Consider the following 9,046-nt stretch of genomic DNA (forward strand, 5'->3'; position numbering starts at 1 on the left):
GATACTTAACCCCTAGATGCTCTGAGCTATTTGGCCTTCAACACCCAAAGGCGCATACAAACAAAAAAAAAAATTGTCTTTTAAACTTTATAATTTGTGCTCCCTGACCACGAGAGAAAAAAATATAATTGTACTTACCAATACCGTAAATGAGCCGACAATATGAGCGATGAGATCACACCCTGCATGCTCGCTCAAGCAAGGTGCGTCCCGGAGGCGTCGCGCGCGGTCTTCAAGCAGCCAGAGTTGCCACGAATTTATTTTCTCGGCACTATTTATAGTGTCTAGGCGTATTTTACCACAATTTTTTTTTCACTAATTGTGTTGAATATAATGTTACTTGGTGTTGAACTATAATGCAACTTGCATCCATTCAATATACACCTGAATAGTAGTGTCACAATTATGCGCACACAAATGTTTTCAATTACACCATATATAATATGTATTCAGATTTTTCATCAATATATATACACACACTCACTCAATATTTTTACAGGTTCTTGCACCATTATTGCACATTTAGAAGTCCTTGACACAGTGGTAGTCATTGAAGCAGTTGACAGCACACACAGGGACGGCACATGCTTCACACCAAGTTTGCACCGATTTACGTTTCTGTTCTCTCGTTTGTACTTGTAGGCCCCTCCTAACCGCTCTGCATACTCCGCCTCCACGCAGGTCGCATATCAAACCTGTGTCAGGTTAGGTTAGGGTCTGTAAGTTTCATTTCTTTGAACTGTAACCTGGGGCTGGTCCTCTCCCCCAGTTCGGTTGAGATGATCTACCTCCACAGCTGCTCTAACAAGGTAGTCCTTTATAGACTTACCTTGCCTCCACGCGATCATGGGAGGGTTTTGTGGGAATTTTACCCAGGATGGATGTTCACTGTACGTTTCCCTCATCCATGTCCATACTTCCTGGAGTTTTATCTTAAGCTGTGCTGCAAGGCCGGGGAAGAAAAGGGTTGGAAGAATCCCTCTCTTGTCTTCTACTTCTTGTGTTCTAGGTCTGAGTAGCTCTGCCCTTGTTTTTTCTCTGAGTGTCTCCTGGGCCGCATGTATTATTGTCTCTGGGTAGTCTCTGTTCCTAAACATATCCGATAGGTCATCAAGCTGGGGATATAGCGTCTCTTCTTTGCTGTTAATCCTCTTGAGTCCGAGTCCAAGTGAGTAGGGTAGCGATTTCTTCAAGGCTAGTGGGTGGCTCGAGTCAAATTTCAGATACGTATGAAGGTTAGTCGGTTTATAGTATGCCTTCGTATGCAGATCCCTTGTTAGCTGGTCTATATACACTGTTGCATCTAGGAAATTAATCGTGGAGTCACTGTGCCCGAGGGTAAACTTAAGGTTTTCATGAACTGTATATGACCATGAAAAGAAACCTTCTAGGCGCGGGAAATGGTCCTCCATTATTCCGAAGATGTCATCTATGTAACGGAAATATACCGCCGGTCCGTCCTTCTTGTGGGATCGTTTCCTCTCGAACACTACATGCACAAATATTTCAGCGATTGCCACACTACTGGATGCTCGTATCGCTGTACCGTTGGTTTGCCGGTATGCCCGTCTTTCAAATTGCAAAAGGGTGTTTCTCATCACATGGAAGATGGCCTCTTCAAGAGTTTCTTTCGAGGGGGTCCTCCATACTCCTGCGTCTTGAAGTTCCTGTCTAATTTTTGCTCTGTTATCTGTAAAAAAAGATGCTACTACCTTTGCAGCTTCTCTCTGTGGTATGCCCGGGTAGAGCGATACCACATCCATGGAAAAAAGGCGGGCCCATCGCGGGACGGGGCCTCTAATTTCTGCAATTTTCTTGAGGAAATCCGTCGTATCTTTGATTCTTTCCGGTAGTAGGCGTAGTAAGGGGTTCAGGAGAGCTGTGCAGATCCAGTCTACCGGCCTTGTTGGGGCCCGGCAGCCGCTTAGAACCGGTCTCCCTTGCCACGTTCCTGTTGTTTCTTCTAGTGCTTTATGGATCTTTGGTAAAAGGTAGAGGTGGGGAATGATGGATTCAAAGGCTAGGAAGAAATCTCTCGCCCCTGCCTGCATGAGTCCTCCTTTCCCGTCCCCAGTCTTGTTTTCGAACAGCTTGAGGACTATCCGTTTACTCCTCGTTTGGGCGTTTCTAAGCGCCTCATCCTGGATGTGTATCTGTTTGTAGGCCGCAGTGTCTGCCAGGTGCCTCTTCATCTCGTTCCTGTAGTTGTCCTTTCTCCAGGCGACGACAGTACCTCCATTGTCCGCCGGCTTTATCACAATATCCGCGCGTCCTTTCAGCGTTGATAGGGCGTCCCTCTCCTCCCTTGTGAGGTTGCAGTTGCGTCGTCGTTCCGCACCACGCTTGAGGTCGACCTTCATTTGCTGGATTACCGGTTTAAGGCCTACTAGGTTGTAGTTTGGGCACTGGACTGGTTTGCTGGGGTGGAGGTACCTAAAAGAGAGGGAGAGTTTAGTTCTTTTAATTGCTCCCTGTGACTTACCTTGCTCCGGCCGGAGGTTGCTCCAAACTTGGTTGATACTAGTTTCCAAGTTGTTACACAGATCCTCTATCGCATCTTCTCTCTTCTTACGCGCCGGAGGGCCTATCACGAACGTAAGTCCCTTTTCCAACAGCTTCCTCTCCTGTTCAGTAAGGGGTACCTCAGAGACAACTGTCTGTTTCAATTGTCCTCTTTTCTGCCTTAATTCCTGTTGTTTCCTGAGTTTCTCCGATCTCCACCGTTCCACCTTCTGTCTCTTCCTTGTTGCACACGAAGGCATACTATAAACCGACTAACCTTCATACGTGTCTGAAATTTGACTCGAGCCACCCACTAGCCTTGAAGAAATCGCTACCATACTCACTTGGACTCAGACTCAAGAGGATTAACAGCAAAGAAGAGACGCTATATCCCCAGCTTGATGACCTATCGGATATGTTTAGGAACAGAGACTACCCAGAGACAATAATACATGCGGCCCAGGAGACACTCAGAGAAAAAACAAGGGCAGAGCTACTCAGACCTAGAACACAAGAAGTAGAAGACAAGAGAGGGATTCTTCCAACACTTTTCTTCCCCGGCCTTGCAGCACAGCTTAAGATAAAACTCCAGGAAGTATGGACATGGATGAGGGAAACGTACAGTGAACATCCATCCTGGGTAAAATTCCCACAAAACCCTCCCATGACGGCTTGGAGGGGAGGTAAGTCTATAAAGGACTACCTTGTTAGAGCAGCTGTGGAGGTAGATCATCTCAACCGAACTTGGGGAGAGGATCAGCCCCAGGTTACAGTTCAAGGAAATTAAAACTTACAGACCCTAACCTAACCTGACAGAGGTCTGGTGTGCGACCTGCGTGGAGGAAGAGTATGCAGAGTGGTTAGGAGGGGCCTACAAGTACAATATATATATATATATATATATATATATATATATATATATATATATATATATATATATATATATATATATATATATATATATATATATATATATATATATATATATATATATATATATATTATATTTATATATATTATATATATATATTATATTTATATATATTATATATATATATATATATATATATATATATATATATATATATATATATATATATAAATGCGAACAAGCCTGAATGATCCCTAGGACTATATGCAACTGAAAACTCACACCCCAGAACCGACTCGAACCCATACTGCCAGGAGCAACGCAATTGGTATGTACAGGACGCCTTAATCCGCTTGACCTTCACGACTGGACAAAAGGAAGTGATAGCCGAAGCTATCTGAACCATTTCCCCGCCAGCATTCGGATGGTAATCTTGGGCATAGCATTTTATCAAATCACCTCATCCTTTGGGGCACACGTGAGGAACACATATGCGAACAAGCCTGAATGGTCCTCAGGACTATATGCAACTGAAAACTCACACCCCAGAAGTGACTCGAAACCCATACTGCCAGGAGCAACGCAAATGGTATGTACAGGATGCCTTAATCCGCTTGAACGTCACGACCGGACATAAGGACGTGATAGCCGAAGCAATTTGAACCACTTCCCCTCCAGCACTCGGATGGTAGTTTAGGGCATAGCATTTTATCACATCATCTCATTCTTTGGGGCACACATGAGGAACACAAATGCGAACAAGCCTGAATGGTCCCTAGGACTATATGCAACTGAAAACCCACACCCCAGAAGTGACTCAAACCCATACTGCCAGGAGCAACGCAACTGGTATGTATAGGATGCCATAATCTGCTTGACCATCACGACCGGACAAAAGGAAGTGATAGCCAAAGCTACCTGAACCAATTCCCCGCCGGCACTGGGATTGTAATCTTGGGCATAGCATTTTATCAAATCACCTCATTCTTTGGGGCTCACGTGAGGAACAAAAATACGAACAAGCTTGAATGGTCCCCAGGACTATATGCAACTGAAAACTCACACCCCGGAAGAGACTTCAACCCATGCTGCCAGGAGCAACGCAACTGGTATGTACAGGACGCCTTCATCTGCTTGACCATCACCACCGGATACAAGGAAACGATATCCGAAGCTATTTGAAGCACTTCCCCGCCGGCGTACGGAAGGTAATCTTGGGCAAAGCATTTTATCAAATCAAGTCATCCTTTGGGGTAGACGTGAGGAACACAAATGCGAACAAGCCTGAATGGTCCCCAGGACTATATGCAACTGAAAACTCACACCCCAGAAGTGACTCGAACCCATACTGCCAGGAGCAACGCAACTGGTATGAACAGGACGCCTTAATCCACTTGACTATCCCGACCGGACATAAGGAAGTGATAGCCGAAGCTATTTGAACCACTGCCCTGCCGGCACTCAGATGGTAATCTTGGGCTTAGCATTTTATCAAATCACCTCATTCTTTGGGGCACACGTGAGGAACACAAATGAGAAAATGCCTGAATGGTCCCCAGGACAATATGCAACTGAAAACTCACACCCCAGAAGTGACTTGAACCCATACTGCCAGGAGCAAGGACACTGGTATGTACAGGACGCCTTCATCCGCTTGACCATCACCACCGGATACAAGGAAACAATATCCGAAGCTATTTGAAGCACTTCCCCACCGGCGTACGGAAGGTAATCTTGGGCAAAGCATTTTATCAAATCAAGTCATCCTTTGGGGTAGACGTGAGGAACACAAATGCGAACAAGCCTGAATGGTCCCCAGGACTATATGCAACTGAAAACTCACACCCCAGAAGTGACTCGAACCCATACTGCCAGGAGCAACGCAACTGGTATGAACAGGACGCCTTAATCCACTTGACTATCCCGACCGGACATAAGGAAGTGATAGCTGAAGCTATTTGAACCACTGCCCTGCCGGCACTCGGATGGTAATCTTGGGCTTAGCATTTTATCAAATCACCTCATTCTTTGGGGTACACGTGAGGAACACAAATGAGAAAATGCCTGAATGGTCCCCAGGACAATATGCAACTGAAAACTCACACCCCAGAAGTGACTTGAACCCATACTGCCAGGAGCAACGCAACTGGTATGTAAAGGACGCATTAATCCACTTGACCATCGCGACAGGACATAAGGAAGGGATAGCCGAAGCTATTTGAACCACTTCTCCGCCGGCACTCGGATGGTTATCTTGGGCAAAGCATTCTATCAAATCACCTCATTCTTTGGGGCACACGTGAGGAACACTAATGCGAACAAGCCTGAATGGTCCCCACAACTATATGCAACTGAAAACTCACACCCCAGAAGTGACTCGAACCTATACTGCCAGGAGCAACGCAACTGGTATGTACAGGACGCATTAATCCGGTTGACCATCACGACCGGACAAAAGGAAGTGATAGCCGAAGCTATTTGAACCAACCTCCCTGCCGGCACTCGATTGGTGATTTTGGGAATAGCATTTTATCAAATCCCCTCATTCTTTGGGGCACACATGAGGAACACAAATGCGAACAAGCCTGAATGGTTCCCAGGACTATATGCAATTGAAAACTCACACCCCAGAAGAGACTCGAACCCATACTGCCAGGAGCAATGCAACTGGTATGTACAGGACGCCTTAATCCACTTGACCATCACTACCGGATACAAGGAAGTGATAGCCGAAGCTATTTGAACCACTTCCTCGCCGTCACTCTGATGGTAATCTTGGGCATAGCATTTTACCAAATCACCTCATTCTTTGGGCACACTGTAATGACCACTTACCCTGTCGTAATAACCGTGGCCTCTATAGTAATAACCCAATGTTCCCCAGTTTTATCCTGTTATCTTGTGATCTCTCATAATGGTACTATACGCTCTTTGTTGTAATTCTCTATCTCTCATCACTCAATACCCCAGCTTAACACTGTTACAGCCCAGCATGTCCCCTCACTGGACTGCCACGTAGGTAAGAGGAATATTAAATGAGGAAGAAAACCCCAAGGACAAGGGTTATTAGTTAAAAAAATAAACAATAACAACACTCATTAAACTGCCACCACCTTCCCGACCAACCATACCTGAATGTGTCTTATCACCGATCCCCCAGGAAGGCAAGGAATCAGTAACCATGGGACTCCGGGTAATATGACTTTCAGAAATAAATTTTGGAAAATTAGTTTGTGTAATTTACGTTACTAATTTAAATCCAAGGGCAACTTTAGTATCGATTAATTGTAGGAGAACCTGGGGGCTTCCAATACAACACCTAAAAATGACAAAGTAACAAAATATATCAAAGGGGAGTTAAGTGAATACCACTGGACAAGCTATACAATTTATTTTATGAAACATGTAAATTAAGACAATTTGAACACATAACCTATTCTATTCCCTAGAGGCACAATGGATATTTATTGAGGGCACGAAACTCAAGTGCTACTATACTTTAAATACCCGCACCTACGGCCAAGATGTTGATGGCTGCCCTCAGCCCCTAGGATACGGGCTTGCGGCCCTGTTCCTAATACACTCCCAAGACACACTGATGAAATTTGGTTTTACCAGCTTATTGCTGGGAAGGATTACTCCTCCCACCATCTAATACAGCCCCAGGGCTCCACCCATAATTTTGGCAATGGCCAACCATTTAACACGTAGGCCTGAGGTCTGGCTCTCTAGGGCCAATAAGGACTTGGCCCTTATCTCAGGCCAATCACCTTCACTGATCTGCTGTGGAAAGCTACATGAATTCCTGAAGATTGAGTCAGCTCTCCCCAGCTATGAGAAGGGAGACAAGGCGCCTCTATGGGGCCCCAGTGCACCTGCGAGCAATGTTTACAAAACTGATAAATTATGTTCAAGCTTGTCTCCTCTAAGATATCGAGTAGGGACATTTGACTCTGCCTGGTATTGGGAAGAGGCCGGTGAGAGGGGAAGAGAGGGGATGAGAGGGGGATGGAGAGGGAAATTCTGAGTGGGGAGTTGATTGGGGGGGGGGAAGCCAAGGAGACCACCCTCAGGTCAACCTCTTGACCTTGACAAATGGGCGACAGGGGGGGGGGAAGAGGAGGAGACAAATGACGGCCAAGGGGAGGGGAGAAGGAAGGATGGGAGAGGGAGAAGGAAAGGAGGGAGAAGGAGAAGGAAAGGAGGGGAGAACTAATGAGCTGAGCCCCAGATCATTACAACACGTTAGTAACACAAATGCGAACAAGCCTGAATGGTCCCCAGGACTATATGCAACTGAAAACTCACACCAAAGAAGTGACTCGAACCCATACTGCCAGGAGCAACGCAACTGGTATATACAGGACGCCTTAATCCGGTTGACCATCACGATCGGACAAAAGGAGATGATAGCAGAAGCTATTAGAACCAACCCCCCTGCTGGCACCCGGATTGTAATCTTGGGCATAACATTTTATCAATTTCCCTCATTCTTTGGGGCACACATGAGGAACACAAGTGCGAACAAGCCTGAATGGTCCCCAGGACTATATGCAACTACAAACTCACACCCCAGAAGTGACTCAAACCCATACTGCCAGGAGCAATGCAACTGGTATGTACAGGACGCCTTAATCCGCTTGACCATCACAACCAGACATAAGGAAGTGATAGCCGAAGGTATTTGAACCAATTCCTCGCCGGCATTCAGATGGTAATCTTGGGCATAGCATTTTATCAAATCACCTCATCCTTTGGGGCACACGTGAGGAACACAAATGCGAACAAGTCTGAATGGTTCCCAGGACTATATGCAACTACAAACTCACACCCCAGAAGTGACTCAAACCCATACTGCCAGGAGCAACGCAACTGGTATGTACAGGACGCCTTAATCCGGTTGACCATCACGACCGGACAAAAGGAGATGATAGCAGAAGCTATTTAAACCAACCCCCCTGCCGGCACTCGGATTCAAGTTCTAAGCCAAGTTTTCCTGAATTTATATATTTTTCGATTGTTTTTCTTATGAAATGATAAATCTGTCCATTTCATTATGTATAGGTTAATTTGTTTAAATTTGAGTTAAAACGAACGTAGATATATGACTGAACCTAACCAACCTTACCTAACCTAACCTAATCTATCTAAAATTAACCTAAACTAACACAACTAAGTCAATAATTTATGTTCCTAATATAATATAACATTAATAATTCAAATCAACTAATTGGAAACAATTTATTGAAAATAAAGAAAGTCACTGGGCCTATTAGGCAAATCGGGACTGGCATAGTAGGCCAAGAAGTGCGTTCTGGTAATAGGTACGACATATATATATATATATATATATATATATATATATATGTCGTACCTAGTAGCCAGAACGTACTTCTCAGCCTACTATGCAAGGCCCGATTTGCCTAATAAGCCAAGTTTTCCTAAATTAATATATTTTCTCTAATTTTTTTCTTATGAAACTATAAAGCTACCCATTTCATTATGTATGAGGTCAATTTTTTTTTATAGGAGTTAAAATTAACGTAGATATATGTCCGAACTTAACCAACCCTACCTAACCTAACCTAACCTATCTCTATAGGTTAGGTTAGGTTATGTAGCCGAAAAAGTTAGGTTAGGTTAGGTTAGGTAGGTTAGGTAGTCGAAAAACAA

The sequence above is a fragment of the Procambarus clarkii genome, chromosome 8 (genome assembly GCF_040958095.1).
Source record: "Procambarus clarkii isolate CNS0578487 chromosome 8, FALCON_Pclarkii_2.0, whole genome shotgun sequence".
Lineage (NCBI taxonomy): Eukaryota > Metazoa > Arthropoda > Malacostraca > Decapoda > Cambaridae > Procambarus > Procambarus clarkii.